This window comes from Helianthus annuus, chromosome 17 (genome assembly GCF_002127325.2).
Source record: "Helianthus annuus cultivar XRQ/B chromosome 17, HanXRQr2.0-SUNRISE, whole genome shotgun sequence".
Lineage (NCBI taxonomy): Eukaryota > Viridiplantae > Streptophyta > Magnoliopsida > Asterales > Asteraceae > Helianthus > Helianthus annuus.
The window spans coordinates 78705816-78727971 of NC_035449.2; the positions used below are offsets into that span (position 1 = coordinate 78705816).

Genomic DNA, 22156 nt, shown 5'->3' on the forward strand with positions numbered 1-22156 from the left:
TGACCTCTTTCCCTGCATTTAAAACAAGTAACTTTAGATTTATCAAAACCTAAAGCTGAAAGATGAGCATCCAAAAAATCATTTCGTCCTGTAATCATTTTGAACTTTTCAGCTCTTCTCAGGACACTACCTAAAGCCCATTTTATATCCATAAGCTCCAATTCTTCTGCATCGATCTGGTCGTAATCTTCCTTTGTGAGCATCGGATTACCATTTTTCCAGCAATCAACCCTTCATAAGATTCCAAAGCAGTAACTAATAATCCCATATGACTTTTTACAACTTCTTCAGAAAAATTCTATCCATTTTGAAGATGTAATGCCACATTACACTGAATCATATACTCATTACCAATAGTTGCACTTTGAACACTTGGAAGATTAACATTTGAAAATCCAGTAGTGTTGACTGAGCTTTGCTTAACTGAACCAGATGAATTTCCTGCACTAAACGCTGTTTGGATCTTTGGACTAGTTTCAACAGTTTGAACATTTCCTTTGTAGTATAGTTTGATATCTTGTTGATTACTCGGGCTGTTCATTCTGGCAATTTTCTGCTGTTCAAGATCCTGTGCCTCCAGCTTTTCAATAAACTGACCAATCGACAATCTGCTAAACTCTCCAGAATTCTTTAAGATCATGAGATAAGTACCCCATTCTTTCTGTGGTAAAGCGTCAGCTAGTTTTTCAACCCATTATGCTGACATTGTACGTACAAGATGACAATATCTCTCAATGAGAGTCTTTGTAGTTTCACCAGGCATGTTAGTAAACAATTCAATCTCCTTTTTCAGCAAAGATGCTTTACTCTTGAGCATTTTTGTGCTTCCTTCAAATTTCTTTTCAAGTGCTTCCCAGATCGAAAACGCACTCCCATCATGCTGAAGCAAAATAAAGATGTCTTCTTTGACCGCTTGTTGTAAGAGACTAATCATCATTTTCTCTCCTTTATAAATGTCTCTCTCTTTTTCTGAAAATTCTGAGATAATTTTGTCAACATTCAATGCAGACTGTGGTCTAACATACTTGGTTTCAATACTTTGCCTGAACCCAGTTCTCAAATCGATTCTTCCATCCATGGTATTCCTCAATTCCCATAAGTTTCGGGGGTTTTTGCATTGTTCCAGTTTCATTTTCCATGTTCAAATTCTTAGCAATGTCAGCCGGAGTAGTCGGGGTTGTAGCAAACGCATTGTAGAATTCAGAATCCATGTTTTGGCAACACGTTTTTCAAACACAGCACAGTTCAAGCGAAATAAGCTTTTCAAGCGAAATATGTAGTTTGGAGCGGAATCACACATAGCTTTCAAGCGGAATACCAAATGAACAAGTTCAAGCGAAATCCCAACTTAGCAATTCCAAGCGAAATACCAACAGAATACTTTGGAGCAGAATAACGATGATTCGGAGCGGAATCAGTCTAACTCAAGCGAAATCACAGATTTCACTTGAAAATCTCAAGCGGGATAAGCAATCTCGAGCGGAATCACAATGATGTTCGTTCAAGCGGAATCTAGTCTAAGGTCCATTTTACCACTTGTTAGTCTCAATTTTGCTCTCAAACTCTCAAGGGTTTGTTAATATGCACTTTTACACAAACTGTGAAAAATTGAACCGATTTTAACCGTGAAATCTTGTAAATCCTGAAAGAAGGGGTAGAAACCAGAAATATCGAGCTGAATCGGAAAGAACTCCTCCTCCTATGCTCTGATACCATTTGTAGGATCGGGTACAGACCCGAACGAGTCTATCATAGGAGTTTTTATCAGTTTCAGAGGCGGAAACTAAGAAACTGATGTAGAAACAACTATTAATTCACTTTAAACAACTTTTATATTGATCTAACAGCTTGTACAATCAAAAGGAAAACCGGCAGCACTTCGGTATCCGAAATCACAAAAGATCAGACTAATTTCGCTTGAGAGACAAATGACCTACATATAGTGTTCTGATTTCGCTTGAACAAGCTCAAGCGAAATCAGCAACTCAAGCAAAATCTCTACATTATATACTCAAGCGGAATTAAAGATTATGATTTCGCTTGAAATGACTAAGTGTCATTTCAAGCGGAATCAGCCTAAATGACACCTAATTCTGCTATTCTCTCGTACAACGTGCCCTGATCTAACATATCTAGAATAAGACTCGATACAAGACGAAGTCGACAGATGCATGCACTAACATTTAACGTAAAACATAAAAACGTAAAACGTAAAAAGTTTAAGGTAAAACGTAAAGCGTAAAAAGTTTAACGTAAAACGTAAAAAGTTTAACGTAAAACGTAAAAAGTTTAACGTATAACGTAAAAACGTAAAACGTAAAAACGTAAAATCTAAAAACGTAAAACGTAAAAGTATAACGTAAAAACGTAAAAAGTGTAACGTAAAAACGTAAAATCGTAAAACGTAAAAAGGTTAACGTAAAAACGTAAGACGTAAAAAGTTTCACGTAAAAACGTAAAAACGTAAAACGTAAAAAGTTTAACGTAAAACGCCGCATTAAAACGGGACGTAAATAAGGGGCGTGAATGCGGCGAATATAAATGCCGCGAAAAAAAACGGGATCTAAAAAACGCCGCGTTAAAACGGGACGTAAAAAACGGCGCGTTAAAAAAGCGACGCTTTGAAAAAGCCGAGTGTAAAAAACGGCGTGCGAAAACGACCCGTAAAAAACGATGCGTGAAAAATCCGGGTGTAAATACGGCGTTCAAAAACCGGCGCGCAAAAATAATTGTCTTTGTTAAAAAATTTTGAATTAAAAAATGCTTTTAATAAAAAAAATTATTTTTAAAAAATAAAAAGTAATATAATAAAACAAAAAAGTAATAAAAAATAATAAAGACAAAAAGACAAAAAAGAGTAATTTTACTAAACTACCCTTTTGGATTAAAATATTAAAAACATAATAAGACAAAATGTATTTAATATTAATTTTAGTTACTTTTAATCTCATCCATCCATCTTCTTGATCTAATGGTTAGGAACTGGTTCTCGCGGTTCATACAACTGGAGGTGGTTTTATATATATATATATATATATATATACATATATATATATATACATATATATACATATATATATGCATATATATATACATATATATATATATACACACACACTATATATTAAAGCATATCTAAGGGATAGAAATGGTAATTTGCCAATATGTTGAAAACACACTTAAAGCACAATGTACAAGTGTTTAAAGCACATGAAAAGTAACTTTCCAATAATACCTGTAGGATCGTTGTTGAACCCAAATGAGTTAATCAGAAGAGTTGTGAATCCAATTCAAAGGCGGAATCAATGAATCAGACGCTCAAACTAATTATAATGCTTCTTTGATTGATTTAACAATGTTTACAACCTGAAAGCAATTTGGCAGCACTTCGATACAAGTTCCAGATTCGTACCAAATGAACAACACAATGCACTATTTATAGATGGCATAGGTTCGCTTATATGGACGTCCATATGAGCGGACCTACTTGCTAATCCACCAACTTTCGTTTCTCGAACCTCGAGCACTGAATATCCTATCCTATCCTATTCTATTTCATGATACAAGACGAAGTCAATAGACGTAATGCACTAACAGACTCCCCCTCGGATATTGACGAAGTCTTCAGTAAACATTCTCTGTTATGACACCTCTTCAGTCTTGATCATATTGCCTTCTCAATCAGATTGTAACAATGTAAGTATCTTTCAATCTTTCTCTTTGATCAGCTTATCTCTTTAACTCTTACATCAGAATCTCATTACTGACTTTATCATTAACAGCTTCAACATCAGCATCTTCATTATCAGCAGGCTCCCCCTCTCATCAAGCTTCCGTGCTATTAGGGATCGACACCTCTCTTTTCAGCTACAAGCTCATCCTCACTTTCAGCTTGTCTTCAGACTCCCCCTTAGACTTTGCTTCCGGGATCGTAATCTGGTATCTTTCTTATTCTGCAATCACTCAAACACTATATAAGTAACAACATTTTAAAAACCAACAATCAAATTCTCTAATCCACTCCCCTGTCAACATACTTTAAACATATGGTAGCATTAAAGAATCCAACTCCCTCACAGTTTATCATCCAAGTTCAAGTTAATAACCTTGGAGATATCACAAACTGTTTTTGAAATTTTGTTTTTTTTAAATCAAGTTTCAAATTAATGAACTTGTTTTATTTTCAGAAACACAATCAGCTTACTTAGATTTTGAAACTCAGCATGTCAGACCTCGGTTTATCGAAAATAAAGCAGAAATCAAAATCTTTTTGTATTTTCTGAAAATATAAAGCAGTAAAGAAATATATACAAACATATTTACAGACAATATTTTTGTTTGAGTATGCGTCAGAAGATCATATCAGTTTTTGACAAGTCACAAGTACCGTTGAGCTTAATTACACATTAAGAATTAAACAATTCACTTAGATTGTCGATATACTGATCCACTTAAATTTTCACACAAATTTCAACTGATTCAGGATACGAATTAGATGTTTTAAGAACTTAAACTCAATCATGTGTCCCACCTCTTGAATATACTCCCGTATCCAGAATCCCAGATATTCAGTCTTACAGGTGAGTATACCACAAACGATATCTGCAAGGGGTTAAATGCGAGGGTCGTGAGAGCTCAGGTCGATACTTCCGTATACACAGAGAGATGACGGCTTCGACTTTTCGGTGTGTCCCCTTTAGAGGATCTTTTAGTTACAACAGCACACGATTAGCATTTTGCAATGTTTCATCGTTTTTATGCTGAGGGTGGTTGCTATATTTCAAGCAATGCGAGAAAGTATTATTCGGGGACTAGGTCAGTACTTCCATACAGCAGAAGTCCCGGAATAATACCCCAGATATCACTGAGTATAAAGACCTAGTATCTCAGAATATGGGACCTTTCAAACGAGATTTCAGGGGTTACCTATATATCCAAGTAGTGTTCCCCACGAAATAAGCAAGTGTTTGAATTTAGGTTTATATCCCGAAAAAGTTTACTAAGTGTATGAAAACCTATCGACATATCATCAGTGAGACTGTTTAACACTTATTAATTCTATACAATTCTTTAGCATACCGTAACTGTCTACTGATGTACTATCATTTCCTCTTTTTACGCAAAACTCAAATTTTTGAATTTTATCATGTTTTTGGCTTTTTCAAATTTTCTAATGTTTTTGTATTTTCTAACAATTTTTCTCCCCCTAAAATGCAAAACCATTAAAGGAAATTTGACAACACGATGCTGATTGCTTTGTCTTGCCATCCATGTTTTGCCAATCATGCACTGAATTATACTAAACGCAGTAATTACCCCCATGATTTACAACACATTGATTTTTACAGTTTGAAAACCTTTTTTCAATCTGATGAATGTAATCATGTTTGTTCAGCCGTGAGGGTTTCGGCGTATTCAATCAAAATTTATTCAAACAAAATTAAAAACAAACATATTTTTGGTTTTTTCTATTTCAAAGTTTTTAGGGTTTTGAAAATATTGTTTATTTATATACAAACAACATCCAAACTAAACTTCCTGTTCAACCAAACCAGGGTCCTGCAACCTCTTCCTGTGCCAGGCTGCTCCAACTTCCCTTTTCACAATCTTCAGCTTCATTGAGCACCTGCACATTCAAACTTTATCAATCATTTGAACAATTTAGCCCAGGTCTGTTGAACCTTAGGCATTTCAACACAATAATTTTCATTCAATTTTGGAAATTCGTTGTCATTTAAAACTTTTTCAGTTTTAATTTCAACTTTCACATCTTTTACAGACAACACTTGTTTCTTAGCACTCCACACTTGACCTTTCGGAGTACCTCTTTTGTAAAAGTTTGTCTCTTTTTGAACCTTTTGATTTTGAACAACATTTTTAGGTTTTCAAAACTCTTGAGGTTTTGTCATATCAACAGATGTTCTCCAACTCTGTGTTGTTTTCAATCTGGGTGTATGAGAATTCCAGGTCTGACTTGAATCGAACCTTTTCAGGTTTGATTTCCAGTTTTGATTTGAAGCAAACTTGTTCGTATTGTATCGCCAAGTTTGTTTCGAATCAAATCTGGTTGAACTTTGTTTCACACTCTCAGATTTCTGTTTTTCAACATCAACAGGCTTTGGATTTTGACACTTTCGTGCAACATGTCCAATTTGATCACATTTAAGACATACTTTCTTTGAAACATCCTTAGCCTGTTGTTGTTTCTTTTTCATAGCATCAAACTCCTCATTAGACTTTTGTCCAAATTTGAGTTTTTCTTCTTCTTTCAAGCTTTTCCCTTGAACAAAATTCATCGTTTGTTGCAAACTGTGTTTTTTACTTTGATTCCAATTCTGTTTCCTTTTATAACCCAAACCAGCCTTCATGTTTTTCTTCTTAAAACCAGGTTTGTTAGAAAACGATGTATGACCTTTACCAGCAAACTTCGGAATCTCAGACTTTTCAATCTCAACCATTTTGAAAACTTTATCAACCTTTTCTGAAATCACATTCTGAATCGGGAATACAACATCTAAGAATAATTTGTCTGATCCAATCATGGTATAAACCAGTCCCTTTGAATCATCATTCAAATTTTTCTCGGATTTTGTGTTTTTCAGATATCCATCATAAAGATTTCCTTCATCTTCATCCTGTGATTCAGACTTACCTTTTGCAGACTCATCTTTCAAAACACTATCAACCACCTTACTTACCACCTCTGAATCATTAGCATAATCAGATTTGGTGTAAGTCACATCGATACTTTCAGGTAATTGGTCAGCTATGTTCAAACCCTTTGCCACCTTTTCCTCGTCATAAAAAGTATAATTGTTTCTCGATGGTGGTGGTACCTGATGAAATTCTGAACCAATACCCTTTTTGCAATTATTAGTATCTTTGTCATCTGGTGTGATGTTGAAAATGCGTTCGAGAATGTACGAAGAGTTATGATAACTTTGAAGTTTTGTAACAATCTTTTCTTTTTCAGCCAAGACTTGTTTAAGATTAGCAATTTCATCAACACATTTGTTCAATTCAATTTGCTTTTCTTTAAACTTTCTTTCATACATCTCTTTAGTGACTAAAGTTTTAGACAATCTTTGATCAAAACTTTTGACTTGGCTTTTCAAAGCATCATAAGCCTCTTGTACTCTCTAACTCGACCACTTTAAAGAATCATACTGTTTTTGTAAATCCTGAAATTTAGATTCTTTTTCAACACAATCAACACATTTTGCTATATACTTTTCTTTCAAAACCTTATTTTCTTCTTCAAGACCATGACATTTTAGTGTTAGCTTTTCAACTTTTAATTTCAAAATTTCTTCTGCTTCAACCATTTCTTTACATTTCGTTTTGAAAACATTTTCAAATTTTGTTGCTTCAATTTCTTTTGCTTTTATTATTTCTTCTTTTTCAGTACAGGCCTTGCACATTTCTATGCAATTCCTGCACTTGTTTTCTTTTTCATCAACTAATTTGACATTTGATGAGTCAGAAGATTTTCTTACCTTATTCTCTTTCAGCACCGATTCTTCTGTCTCAGCTTTTTGAACTTCCTCTTTCTTCTGTTATTCTTCAGCTTTCTTTCCCTCTTCAGCATTCTCTTTCTCTTCAGTTTTCTGTTCTTCTTCAGCAGCAGTCTTTGCAACAGCTTTTACTTCTTCAATTCTTCTTCTTTCCTCTTTTTCATCTGTACCACCTTCAGTAGACTTGCTTCACAAACCTCTCTTATCTTCTTCTCCAAATCAGGAAAATACTCTTTATAGATAACCTTCGTGTGTTGAAAGTAGCTTGCCTTGGAAGCAGATTTGTTACAGCTTTGAAATCCACTTTTGATGGGTCAGCAACTGGATTACCCCGTGGATCCATGTAACATTCGAATTCTTCATTCCAGCGTTTGGCTCTTTGGGCTTCTTTGAAAGGTTCATTTAATTTTCCAATTTCCCATCTTGCATAGTCTGCTTTCCACCATCTATCAGGATCAGCATCAGCAACAAATGCATACCCAAAAGCATCTTTTTCAGGGCAAACTTGACTCCAATCGTAACCTTCATCGTCATATATAACTGCAAGAGCCCTTGACTTTTCTTCAGGTTGTTTCAATCTTGGTGGCTCAGACTTGTTCTGATGATAAATCGCTTTCTTGTAATAATCTTCGTTGAACGGGTTTTCAGAATCATCAGCAGCATACGCATTTCTGCACTCGCGCTTGAAGTGACCTTTTTGTTTGCATTTGAAGCATGTCACTTTGGATTTATCAAATCCCAGTTTGGTAGATGGTCCACCAATTGACTTCCTCCCCGTGATCTCCATGAACCGCTGTGCTCGACGAACCGCACTGGCCATGCACCATCTTATATCCATTACTTCCATCTCCTCGGGGTCTAACTGATCATAATCTTCTTTCGTCAAGTTGGTATTGCCAATCTTCCCTGCAACGAGGCATTCATACGATTCAAGTACAGATGCCAAGAAAACCATCTGTTGTTTCGCCGATTCTTCGCTGAAATTCTGCCCATTTTTCAAATCAACTGCGATATTACACTGGAATAGATTCTTTGAAGCAGATTGGTCTGAAGTGTTTGAAGAAGATCCATTGTGAAAACCACTGTGAAGACTTTCATTGTTCACTGAATTTGAACTTTCTGCAGAAAACGCTGTTCTTGGAGATCCAGCTTGTGGTGCATTTCCTCTGTAGTAAAGTTCCACATTCTGCTGATAAGCTGGACTGTTGACTTTGGATCTTTTTATCTCCAACTCATGGCTTTCAAGACTTTCAATCAGCAAATCCACTTTTAGATCATCAGGCTTGATTGTATTTTTCAGCATTAGAGCGAAGTATTGCCAATCTTGATCATTGGGTAATGAATCAAACAATTTATCCACCATCTCTTCTTCAGAATATTTGATTTCATGTCTGGCCGGCTCCATTTTCAGATGTCCAAATCTCTCGATCATTTTACAAACAGATTCATTTTTCATACAACTGAATAAATCAAACTCTTTACGCAACGATTTCTTTTTGTTTTTGACTATTTCATTACTTCCTATACACTTTCTCCCTAATGCTTCCCACAAACTCTTTGACATTTTTTCTTGTTCAAGTAACGAGATAATATCCTCTCTCACTGACTGCTTGATCAACGTAACCATTTTATATTCAGCCACAACATTCTTTATGTCTATATCTGTGAAATCTTTTGGATCTATTAACTCTCCTCCCTCTTTCACTGGTTCTATATATCCATTTGTCAGTTTTAACCAGCTTTCAGGAGCGAAAGCTTTTACCCAACCCTCAAATCTGTTTTTCCACCAGTTATAGTCTTCAACTTTCATTAACTTTGGTGGCTTCTGTTGGCTTCCGTACATGTTCTCAAACTTCAAATTCTCCGAAATCTCTCTTGAATATTCTTTCAACTCAGATCTTCTATCTGTCGATTCGGAAGTGAAAACGTTGTAGAATGTGTTGTAGAACTCTTAACCGTTGTTTGACATCTTTAATCACCTGAAAGTCAATAACCTGAAAGCAAACAAACAACCTCAATCAGTTTTAAACAATATCAAGTAATCTGAAATACACTGACACTCGATTGTCGTGAAATGATCTTGACACTTGGGCGAAATCAGATTGTACTAATGAGCGAAACCCAAGTTGACTAATGAGCGAACCCCGATTGGACTAACAAGCGGATCCCCTATTGGACTAATAAGTGGATCTCCTATTGGACTAATAAGCGGATCTCATATTGTACTAATAAGCGGATCTCCTATTGGATCGAATGAGCGAACCCTTATTGGACCAATAAGCGGACCTTGTTGAGCTGAATAAGCAGAACCTTTGATGACAAATAAGCGGACCAGGTTATGTCTGAATGAGCGAACCTGGTAAGTGTCCGTTTGAGCGGATCTACAAATTCGAATGAGCGGACCTAAAATGTACGTTCGAGCGGGTCTACTTGATGTCCGTTCGAGCAGATCTACTTGATTATTTTTGAGCGAAACTAATGTATTTCAAGCGAAACTATGTGTCTTTCAAGCGAACCTATCCACTGTCCGAATAAGCGGAACCACATCCGAAAGTTATTTTGTCCATTTTTAGGTTGAATTTTGATATGAAACTTTCAAGGGTTTGTTATTATCCATTAATACACATTCTGTAAAAAAAATTTGGCCGATTTTATCCGTGGAAACTTGTTCAGATCGAAAAAGAAGGTGTAGAAGACAGAAAACAGATCCAATTGAGCTAAACCCTTCCTCCTTAGCTCTGATACCACTTGTAGGATCGTTGTTGAACCCGAATGAGTTAATCAGAAGAGTTGTGAATCCAATTCAAAGGCGGAATCAATGAATCAGACGCTCAAACTAATTATAATGCTTCTTTGATTGATTTAACAATGTTTACAACCTGAAAGCAATTTGGCAGCACTTCGATACAAGTTCCAGATCCGTACCAAATGAACAACACAATGCACTATTTATAGATGGGATAGGTTCGCTTATATGGACGTCCATATGAGCGGACCTACTTGTTGATGGTTCGCTTTTATGGACAATGTCCATATAAGCGGACCTACTTGCTAATCCACCAACTTTCGTTTCTCGAACCTCGTGCACTGGATATCCTATCCTATCCTATTCTATTTCATGATACAAGACGAAGTCAATAGACGTAATGCACTAACAATACCCTTAAGGGATCCAAATTTTGAGCGGCCAAATCACTACCAAAATTTTAAAATTCAAAACCTCTAAAAATCTGCCTTCATTTTGAAATTCAAAACCTCTAAAAATCTGTCTTCTTTTCATTTCATTATAAAAAGAGAGAGAGAGAGAGAGAGAGAGAGAACAAGGAGAGGGAGAGAGACGAGAACGAGAACAGGACAGCGAGGGTTCTGGTCGACGAGCGGCGGTAGTGGGGGAATGAGATTTAAGGTTTCCCCTGATTTCTCCATCAAATCAAAGCTGGGTTCTAGGTTTTTTTTGTTGCGAAAAAGGTAAGTTTCATCCGATTATTCAAGACAGACAAAGAACAACAGAGAGAAGCAACATATGGTAGCGAGAGAGAGAGGGGAGCGGGCGGAGAGACGTCGGCGGCGTTGAGGGTTCCGTCAACCGTGAATTAGATCTTCGAGGTTACTCTCCTCATCCTTTCAATTTTAAGTTGGACCTGATTTACAATTCGAATCATGTTTCTGTTTTCACTTATGTATGTGTGTATTTTGTTTGATTTACAGGAAAAAAGATTACTCTTACAGAGAATTTAGGTGCTACTGAGGTTAGTGTTTATGTTTTCTTATTTGGTTTCAAATTGTGTGATTGATTCATAATGTAACCGTTGGAATTCGTGTTTTGTGTTTGCTATGAATTGGAATTTTCGAATCAACCTGTAGAATGTAGCAAAAAGATTTGCTTGCTTTTATTCTTTAAGAATTCGATTAATTTCTAAAAAATAGGTTAATCTGCATGCATTGTAAAAACCACATGGATTATTTGTTTGATAAATCTAGATGTTAACTAGTGTTATACCACCGCCGCGCGTTGCGGCGGAAAAATCACAGGTCAACGACTACTCGTTTCTAGTAGTAAATTTGTTTACGCAATGCAAGACGTGTCTCTGGTGGTCTACAAGAACAATCAAATTGTTGTCAACGCAAGACTGTTCTCATCTTTTCCACTTGTCCCATAGGGACCACACTTCATTATCCATATTTAATTAAAAAACATAGTGAAAAAAAGCACTCAAGATGTCAAGTGTGATGTAATTCACAATGAAATACTTCTCCACTCCTTGTGACAGTCTTTCATTCTCCACATTATAATCCTTGTACAACAATAAAGATCCATACCAAAGAAGTAAGAATAATGATATTGAAGGGTGATTGTGGAAAATAATGGTAAAAAAAAGACCTAAAGTTTTGCTATGGGAATTGGTGTGGGGAAAGCAAAATCCACCATCCAACACCAACTTTGTTCTGCTCTCATTCCAATAGTTTGGCAATTCAATTTTAGAACACATACAGTTCCTATACCATAGAAGACCTGAAGATAGTTCTTTAATTTAACTTCCAGAATCACCCTTCAATTTTTATTGTTCTGGAATTCCTAATGTGTTACTGGAGACCTGAAAATCAGTGCCCAAGAGAGGGCGATTTGACGAATCAAGAATTGGATATTACGCTTAATAGCAAAAAAATATATAATTCAATTTTAGAACATATACAGTTCCTAATGTGTTACTGGAGGTCTTTGTTTCCATTATTTTTCAGAACACCTACAGTTCCCATAGCAAATATATATAATGAAGACGGAGCTTCGTTGATTGTTTGATCATGTCGCAAGAAACTGAAATAATTTACGATTAGAGGATGAAACCTTGTAACTGTGGGAAAACAAAAACAAAAAAAGTAGATGCGTCATTGGCAGGCACCTCCTCTTCGGCGTGAATTTTACCACCACAACCACACAGCCACCTGTCACCGCACGACCACGTGACCGGTCTGCAAGTCTCACACCCAATCGGAACTGAGACCTGGCAATGAATTGGAATTGATTAAATGATGCTTTTGAAAAAAAAACAAAAGGAAAATGGGGTAAATGACAAAAACAATACCTCCCGAAACAAACAGTTTCATTTTAAAATTTCTATTATCCTCATATAACGGTAACTTATCTATAAGGTATAAATTAAAAAATAATAATCATATAAATACAAGTATGATAAGTATTATGTAGTTAGTATTCAACACTACAAAAGAGAAGTATTGTGTTGACTGTTAGCTAGAAAAGATCTATAAACATTTTAATTCAAAAGGTCTTATGTTTGATATCAGGAATGGAGTGATTGAGTGAATATAGTATGGCAGGTGTTCTATGAGTTAAATGGCAACTGCATAATGTAGTAGGGATGAGCAAATGGTACCCGGTACCGGCACCGAACCGGTACCAAACCGGTTCTAATACCGAATTTACTGAACCGGTTCGGTACCGGTCGGTACCGAGCTCATCCCTATAATGTAGCATCTATGTATCTTTTTTTTATTTCAAATCTACAGTTCTTCTTTATAATCTTGAAATTCACAATTCATTGCCTTCAACTTTAAACATAATTAGTATCAGACATGGTCACTTTAATGAACATTTGTGTATTACTTAAGTCGGTAATAAAATACCTAAAACCTAATGGTAACAAAATACATAGAACATACAACTTCCCATTCAGCTTGTTGCCTCTTCTGCACAGGAGATATTATCTTGAATCCGACCCATCCGATCCCACTCCCATGTACTTCTCTTTAAACCCTTTCCCACCTGAACTGATTTCCACAGAAGAACTCCTCCATAACTTCCGGCCCACTATAACCAACTTTATCCTAAACAATTCAAACAAACCCCAATCAGTACCATCTTCAAACAAACAAAATTAGGGCAAACACTTAATTCACAATTCCAACATTAAAACCATCTTCAAAAAACAAAATTACCTGATCAATCTTCCTTGGACCACCATCAGTTCTTATCTCCAACTCCAATTGATTAGGGCAAACAAACCCTAACACCACACCATCACACCGAAGCAATCAGCATAAATAAAACATGTGTATGAAGTAGAATCAACATTTTGACATATATTCTTTGTGACAAACAAAGTTAACTTAGTGATTATTATCTACAAGAAATTACAATCTGATGCATCTTAATGGTTTGGAAACTTCGTCTGCCTGTTCACCATAATCTTAGAATCTTCGCCGAAACCTCACCAGATGTTACCTACTCATCAGATCAACATTAGTCGTCGGATTAAGGTTCAGGGACAGTCGATCTAACCAAATAGCAAACATGCAATAGAAAATGACTTACCGGAAGTTAATCGAAACCCTAACCGCTTGACCGCCATCATTGTCAGAGAGCTATGACAGCATCTGATATAACATACCTTGTCGCTCTCCGTAAAAAACCATGTCCGCTGCCACCAAAGACTATAGCCACGAAAATGATGAAAACGTCGTCTTCGAGTGTTGTTGACGCCGACGAGTAGGTTGTAAAACTGCCATCGCCGTAACGCCACCACCATCATCATTATCGGACCACCGCTGACCTACACAAACTTACCTACCGATTCAGAACAAATATCTCAACAAAGAACTAACACCAAATTTACCAATTGAATAACACCTAATCTGTTTTCCTTATTACAAGTCAACCAATTCGGCGAAAAGCTTACCACAAACACATATGTATCAACACATTTGCCAACACTGGAGAAACATAAAAAAGCAAAGACACAGTAAAAACAAATCTAAGGCTCAGAGTGAAGCTGGCTGCAAGGTGGGTTGCAGGTCTATACCTGCCATCCGCTACCCTTGCCGCGCCATCTTTCTCAATGATCTATATGAATTTGATACTCATCATAGCCTAACACCTGTCAGCTTAAACACAGCCAACCACACAAAAATTCCACCAGCAGAAACCCGATAAGAGAAAGAAGGGTTTGGAGGTTAGGGTTTCAGATTTGCAAGCGACGGCCATACCAGCGGCGGCGATGACGGTGGCGATAGTGGAAGTGACCGACAGTGGTCACAGCTAACTACACAAATGAAACACTACACAATCACCATCATCGTCATTAGCGAGGTGTGTAACCGGGGTGAGGAGGTCAGCCGGAGGCCAATCAAGCCTCGCCACCACCAAATGGCCCAATGAATAGTCGCCAGCAACTGTGACCGTCGGGGTGGTGTGACGGTGATGATCCTCCGGTCACCGCCATTCTCTCTCCCTTTTCCTTTCTCTCTCTTCTTCTGAGGTTTGAGGTGAAAATTGAAGATACGTGTCTCAAAGAGGGATAACCTCCCTAGGTCAATCAGAAAATCCAAATCACTGTTCATTCAGTTTTCTTTTTAACATATAGTAATAATAATTTGTAGTTATTGAAACATGGAAATTAAGTTTTGGCTACTACATTGGAGATACAGGGAATCTAATGTGGTTTTCGGGTATTTTGGTCATGCCTTTTCATTACTTTGTGAAAGAAGTTAGAAAATTGTTACTTCCCCACATCATATGTAACAAACTGTTACTTCATAATTTTTTGGTAATCGTGAGAATATGTACCAACTCACGGGATCCAATGGGATCAAGTAAAACGCAGCTTTCATTTGATTATCAATGGGTCGGATAAGAAGAAACTGGCGGTTCAAGGCATCATTAGGATTGCGTGTTGGTGCTTGTGGAAAGCTAGAAATAACTTGGTTTTTTCTAATATGCCGGTTAGAATAGATGGTATTCTTAGCGAGATCAAGGCTTTGGGTTTTTCTGGTTCTCAAATAGGTCCAAACATAAAGAGATAGAATGGGGTGACTGGTTTCTTTTGTAAATATGTAATTTTCTTTCGTTTGTAGTTTGGTTAGTCGGCACGGTTTGAGTCTGCTGTTTGTGAATGAAGTTTACTTTTCAAAAAAAAAAAAAAAAAGGTAACCTTCAAGGGGGTTACTTGCAGTCATCATTTATGTTCTGTTTTTTAGCTTAAAATTATATTTATGCTCATTGCAAAGTTTGTGGGTTGTTTGTTACTTATATAATCTTTTCCGTCATTGTAGACCATGAAAAGGAAGAGATGGGTCAATCAAGGAATTAAAGGTCCTGAGTCTATTGCCGATCATATTTATCGAATGGCATTAATGGCTTTATTTGTTGATGATCCTCCCGGTATTAACAGAGAAAGGTCTAATTTTTATTACCCTTCGCTATTGTTTTATTACCAATGACCCTTACAAAATAAAGTCATAAGCTTCATATTTTTTTTGGAAAGGCCAACAAACTCAATCTCGAGCACTCTCGGGGCACCCACTGGACAAACGGAGTACTCCGAGAGTAACCCGAGTCCACCACCAATTCCGGGGAAAACCCGGTAACCCACCCGCCCGTAGGCACGACAGTGAAGTTACCGGTAAAACCCGTTTGGCTCAAGGATCCAACCCAGGTTTCCCTGGGTCTCCTATCATTGCCCACCAGTGCCTCACTCTGCACCAAGTGGGAGTCAAACTTGCATCTCTCAAGAGACATGCAAGCCCTCCACCACTTGATCTAGAGATCCTTGGCTTACGGTGCATTAAGATTGCCCTTGTGCATGACATTGCAGCAGGTACATGTTTATTACTTGTATAATATTTTTTTTGTCATATTTGAGCTTATAATGATATACGAATCTGCATTTTATAGCTATTGTGGGTGATATAACACCATCAGATGGTGTATCTAAAGTAGAAAAGAGCAGACTTGAGCAAGCGGCTTTAAACGAGATGTGCGAGGTTCTTGGTGGTGGAAAGAGGGGTACTTTTAAGTTTTAATTACTTGTTATCAAAGATCGATATATTTATATTTTTATGAAATGGGTTTGAAGCATTTATCTTTTTTAATTACTTGCATATGGGCTCATTTAGGTCAACTCAAAATATACAATTAGTCAATCTACGTCTACTCAAATTATAAAACGGGTCAAGACGGGTCTACTCAAATTATATAGACTAAAAAGTCAAAAGTCAATGACCAGTTAATCTTTTATGATTGACGTGTTATTTTTGTATTCCAAAAGATAAATTTCGTAATGTGAAAATGGTAGTTAATAATAATTAATAGAGTAAACAGCCATTTTGATCTTTGAGGTTTCGTCACTTTTGCCACTTTAATCCAACTTTAAAACCTTTTGCATCTGGGTCCTTGTGATTTCACTTTTATTGTCATTTTGATTCAAAAGTGAAATCAGTTCATATTTCTCAAATTAAATCATGGTATTTTGTCCTTTTCCTAGGGGCAAAATGGTCATTTCTTTTTTATTTTATTTAAAGCTTTTATTAAAACAATAATATTTTGTGGGTCCCATCAAACCCCATTCTTTTCCTGCCTCCTATGAAATGTGCAAGTTTGAGATCAGATGTTGTGCAAGAATCGTTAACAGAATATCATATAGTTGAAGAATCCAGAAAAAAGAAAGTAACGTCAGTCGCAGCAAGTTTTGATTTGGATATGGAAACTATGGAATCAGATAAAGGGGTTCGTTTGACTACCATTGAAGAAAATTCATCTGAAACTATAAATGTAAATTCATCAGCACCAGAGCAATCACCAGTAACGATTTCAGCAGGTGAAGACTTGAAGAAGAAAGAACCTGAGTCGATCGAAAAGACGTTGAGAATCGACGGGAATTCGCACGTGATATCGGTGAAGCCATCGAAGAGGACGATGAAGATCTACAGTGATATGGTGAACCAGATGAAGGTTGATGGTTCAAATCTGGCCATTGTTTTCTCCTGTTAATGGGGGCTTCCTGTGCTTTCTAAGCCTACTTCTAGTTGTAGAAACTCTAATATTTCCCTTTATACAAAATCTCCGATGCTTGCGTAGTATTTATTGGTTTGTTCTTGATTAATATCTACTATATGTTTTCAGGGGATTTTATTGTTTTGGTGTTAATTTTTTATACAACATCTGATCTCAAACTTGCAGATTTCAAAGAAAGTAGAAGAAGAATGATGTGTGGTGGGATCCACAAAATATTATTGGTTTAATAAAAACTTTAAATAAAATAAAAATGAAATGATCATTTTGTCCCCGAGGAAAAGGACAAAATAACAAGATTTAATTTGAGAAATTGACCTGATTTCACTTTTAGACCAAAATGGCAATAAAAGTGAAACCACAAGGATCCAGATGCAAAAGGTTTCAAATTTGGACTAAAATGGTAAAAGTGACCAAACCTCAGGGACCAAAATGACTGTTTACTCTAATTAATAAATTATTAATGCAAGTACATACATGATATGTTGATGAAACCGCTTTGTAAATTGTCATTCAGATCGTATAAATGGATAGAGAAATAACTTAAAACTTACACTTCTTGACCTGTTAACCTGGTAATTACGCACGACTAGAAAAAAAAAACAAAAGTTCATTTTTTTACATGAGATTTATGAAAGTTGTTTTATACAAATAGGACAACCTGACCCGTACTAAAAGCTACATGTTGTGAACCGAGCCTGTTGAAACACCTTACCAACTATTTTATTTGTACAGAGAACGTCATGGCCGTGAATATTCTACATGTGCATGCCAACTGGAATTGGTGTTGGTTATGCTTATGGTGGAATGATATGTACCTGATCACTCTTTCTTGTACACATTAACATGCTTATGAATTCGTTTGATTAGTTTTGAGCTTATGGTTCTGCTTTTGTTGGCTTGACAAAGTTCGGTTTGTTTACATCCTTTTAAAACTCTTTAAATCCCCATGACCAGTTTTGAAGTACCTTAACCAAAAATTTAGATTTTAGTTATGACCCAACTAAACTGAACCTTCTCATGCACACCATTAGAATTACTAATAAGTGTTGTGTTTCCGTTGCATCGCGAATTTGAATTTGGATTTGGTTATGGCTCAAAACCGAACCTCCCTGTACATAGCCCTAAACTCACCAACCTAAGTAATATGTTTCCCGCCGCATCGCGTGGGTAAATGACTAGCGTATATATATATATATATATATATATAGGGGAATGCTAGACAGAAAACCCTTAAATTCTTAGAAAACTCTGGAAACTCAAATCTCTCCCCATTTTTACCCAACCTCCCGACATTTTTTTTTTGAAAAAAATAACACATGTAATATACATGTTTTAAAGTATTTTGGGCAAAAAAAAAACAAAAAAGCGCCGAAGGGATTTTTTTTAAAAAAAATAAACAAATTTCAGCAATGTCCGGTTGCCTAACATGTGTTAGTCAAAAATGCTGAAAGTTGCTGAAATTTGTTTTTTTTTTTTAAAAAAAAACCCTTCGGCGCTTTTTTGATTTTTTTGGTCCAAAACTCTTAAAAACATGTATATTACATGTGTTATTTTTTTCAAAAAAAAAAAAAAGTCGGGAGCTTTGAGTTTTCCGGGTTTCTTAAATATTTAGGGTTTTCTATATAGCCCAACCCTATATATATATATATATATATATATATATATATATATATATATATATATATAAACCTAACCCCCCCCCCCCAAAGCTAAATGCTAAAAACTAAAACCCCCAAAAAACCTAAAAAAAAAACTAAACCCCCCCCCCCCCACACCCCAAAAACCTAAACCACCCCCCCCCCCCACCCTCAAGCTAAAATGCTAAAAACTAAACCCCCAAAAAACCTAAAACAATCTAAAAAAAATCTAAAAAAATCAAAAAAAAATCTAAATTTTTTTTTTAATATTTTTTATGCTTAAATCGCTACTTTTAGTGGCCAAAAAAATTTTTTTTTTTTTGCTTCGAAAAGTAGCGATTTTTATATAAAGAATATTAAAAAAAAAATTGTATGATTTTTAGCTATTTTTAGGCATTTTTGTTTGTGTTCACATTGGTTCTCGCGGTTCTCGCAATAAAAGGTGGTTCTCGCATGATCTTCTCCCTATATATATATATATATATATATATATATATATATATATACTACTAGAGTGACCGCGCGATGCGGCGGGGGAGACACTTTGCATTGCGGCACTCGTTTCTGGTAGTTTTCTTGTTCATATAATATTTATTGTAGCATCACTATAATGGATATACGTCATAGGCGAAGTCATCGATAAGTCAATTTCATTATGACGTGCGTGGTTCGTTCGGTTTAGCTATTATCCTCAACTGAAGATGATATTCATCTCAAACGATCACAAACCTATATATGCGTTACAATAATAATTAGGTATTAAGTTCATTTTTTGTCTCATGACACATATTAATTATTATTAAATTAATCATCCAAATTTACTTTGACTAATTTTTTTATAATTCATCTCTCAAATCATCTCAAAACACACGTTATTATGTTTGCCATAGTTTATCATTTTCATTATAATTACTTTACTTTACTTTTTCTATCAAAATAAATTATAAATTATGGTTCTAAACAACACAAATATGCAAATTAGCTACATATTAAAGTGGTAATCATGCAGAGAAGTAAAAACAAGTGGTTGTGAACCAAGTTCAAATGCTACTGTACATTTACATAGTTTGGTTTACCGTTTATTTTTTATTTTTATTTTTTGAACATCTAAAATTGCACTAAATCCGTGAATGGTGTATATATAGAAATACGTCCTTTAGTTTAACATTTTTTTTTTCTTTTACAACAACAATTTTCACTTCATATTCATTTGATATTGTGAATACCAGCTATCTCCATCCTTTAGCCGAAAATACAGATTTGGTTGACTAACATATATCTATATATATTAATGATCTAAATTTACTAACATAAATTCTTTGTTTCTGAGAGTTCTAGAATATTAGTTTTTCTAAAAATTACTAATTTATGTTTCATATATTATTTACCCAACCCAATAGAAAGATGAAAAGTTGTGTGCAAGTACTATTCGAAAAAAAGTTGTGTACGTACGTTGTATAGTACACGCACCCATTAATTCTTTATCTTCTTTCATGTGCACAACTCACACACATAAATTCTATATCTTTCAATCAGAACATGATGTTATAGAAGGATTAGCATCGGTACCTTAGATCAGAAAGAAAGTTGGGTTATGCGTTGTGGATCAATAGGAGATCTTTAAACAGCAAGGCAATGAATTTGTGATGATTTAGAGAGTTGGCAACGTTGGTGCGCAGCTGCGAGTAAAGAAAGCTATTATTTGAATATTCTAGTTACGAAACACAGCAGAAGAGTATCGAATAACAATATATACCTTAGGCATTAGTCGTTACAAGTGGAGGTGACGTGTCGGAGGTCCGCTGTGGTCGGAGGTCTGTCGTGGCTATGAAAAATAAATGGACTAGATTAGAGATTCAAAACTGTGGCTCGAATAGAGAATGAAGGAACAATTCAGAAACCTACCAGCGAGATCTCGAATGTTATTTCCGGTCACTCGGTTACAAATAGAGGTAGGTATATCAAATGGAATAGAAAAACTGTAGGATCGGATTCTGACCCGAACGAGTCAATCAGAGGAGTTTGATCAGATACAGGTGCGGAAAACAAGTACCTGACGTAGAAACAGCTAGATATCTTCTTAAATCTCTTTTCTGATTAATTTGACAGCTTTTACATTCAATTCTCACACTGGCAGCACCTCGGTATGGAAATCAGAAGGTTACAAATGAGGTCCTCTTTTGTGGTATATATAGTCCAGGTAGGTTCCCTTATACGGACATGTCCGTATAAGCGGACCTGACGAATAAGCGGACCTCCCATGTCCGTATAAGCGGACCTGACACAAAAGAGGATCTCCTATGTCCGTATAAGCGGACCTGACACAAAAGAGGATCTCCTATGTCCGTATAAGCGGACCTGACACAAAAGAGGATCTCCTATGTCCGTATAAGCGGACCTCCTCTCTACAACACATATTCTCTCTAGTTTTCTCGTAAAACACGCCCTAATCTATACATTACAATAAAAGACTCGATCTAAGACGAAATCAACAGATGTAGTGCACCAACAGACTCCCCCTCAGATGTTGATGGAGTCGACTATCGAGTCACAACAATGCTGTGTCTTCACATCTACAGTCTTGATCAGTCTGTGTCTTCACAACAATGTTGATGGGCTTTTCTGACCCGAACGAGTCAATCAGAGGAGTTTGATCAGATACAGGTGCGGAAAACAAGTACCTGACGTAGAAACAGCTAGATATCTTCTTAAATCTCTTTTCTGATTAATTTGACAGCTTTTACATTCAGTTCTCACACCGGCAGCACCTCGGTATGGAAATCAGAAGGTTACAAATGAGGTCCTCTTTTGTGGTATATATAGTCCAGGTAGGTTCCCTTATACGGACATGTCCGTATAAGCGGACCTGACGAATAAGCGGACCTCCCATGTCCATATAAGCGGACCTAACACAAAAGAGGATCTCCTATGTCCGTATAAGCGGACCTGACACAAAAGAGGATCTCCTATGTACGTATAAGCGGACCTGACACAAAAGAGGATCTCCTATGTCCGTATAAGCGGACCTCCTCGCTACAACACATATTCTCTCTAGTTTTCTCGTAAAACACGCCCTAATCTATACATTACAATAAAAGACTCGATCTAAGACGAAATCAACAGATGTAGTGCACCAACAGACTCCCCCTCAGATGTTGATGGAGTCGACTATCGAGTCACAACAATGCTGTGTCTTC

The 22156-nt window shown here is 36.2% G+C and overlaps 1 long non-coding RNA gene across 5 annotated transcripts; it reads right to left on the reverse strand.

Annotated features, from left to right (window-relative positions):
* Positions 1-11771: 11771 nt before the first annotated feature.
* Positions 11772-14961, reverse strand: LOC110922208. 5 transcript variants are annotated; one of them, XR_002582971.2, is made up of 6 exons: positions 13846-14914; positions 13669-13755; positions 13470-13537; positions 13194-13358; positions 12209-12517; positions 11783-12109 (listed from the first exon to the last, which is right to left on the reverse strand). It is a non-coding gene; the product is annotated as an uncharacterized LOC110922208 (long non-coding RNA). The 5 variants fall into 5 exon arrangements; XR_002582972.2 differs by having other exon boundaries at positions 11785-12109; positions 13470-13755; positions 13846-14083; positions 14210-14919; XR_004885810.1 differs by having other exon boundaries at positions 11785-12109; positions 13470-13755; positions 13846-14083; positions 14333-14917.
* Positions 14962-22156: the final 7195 nt, after the last annotated feature.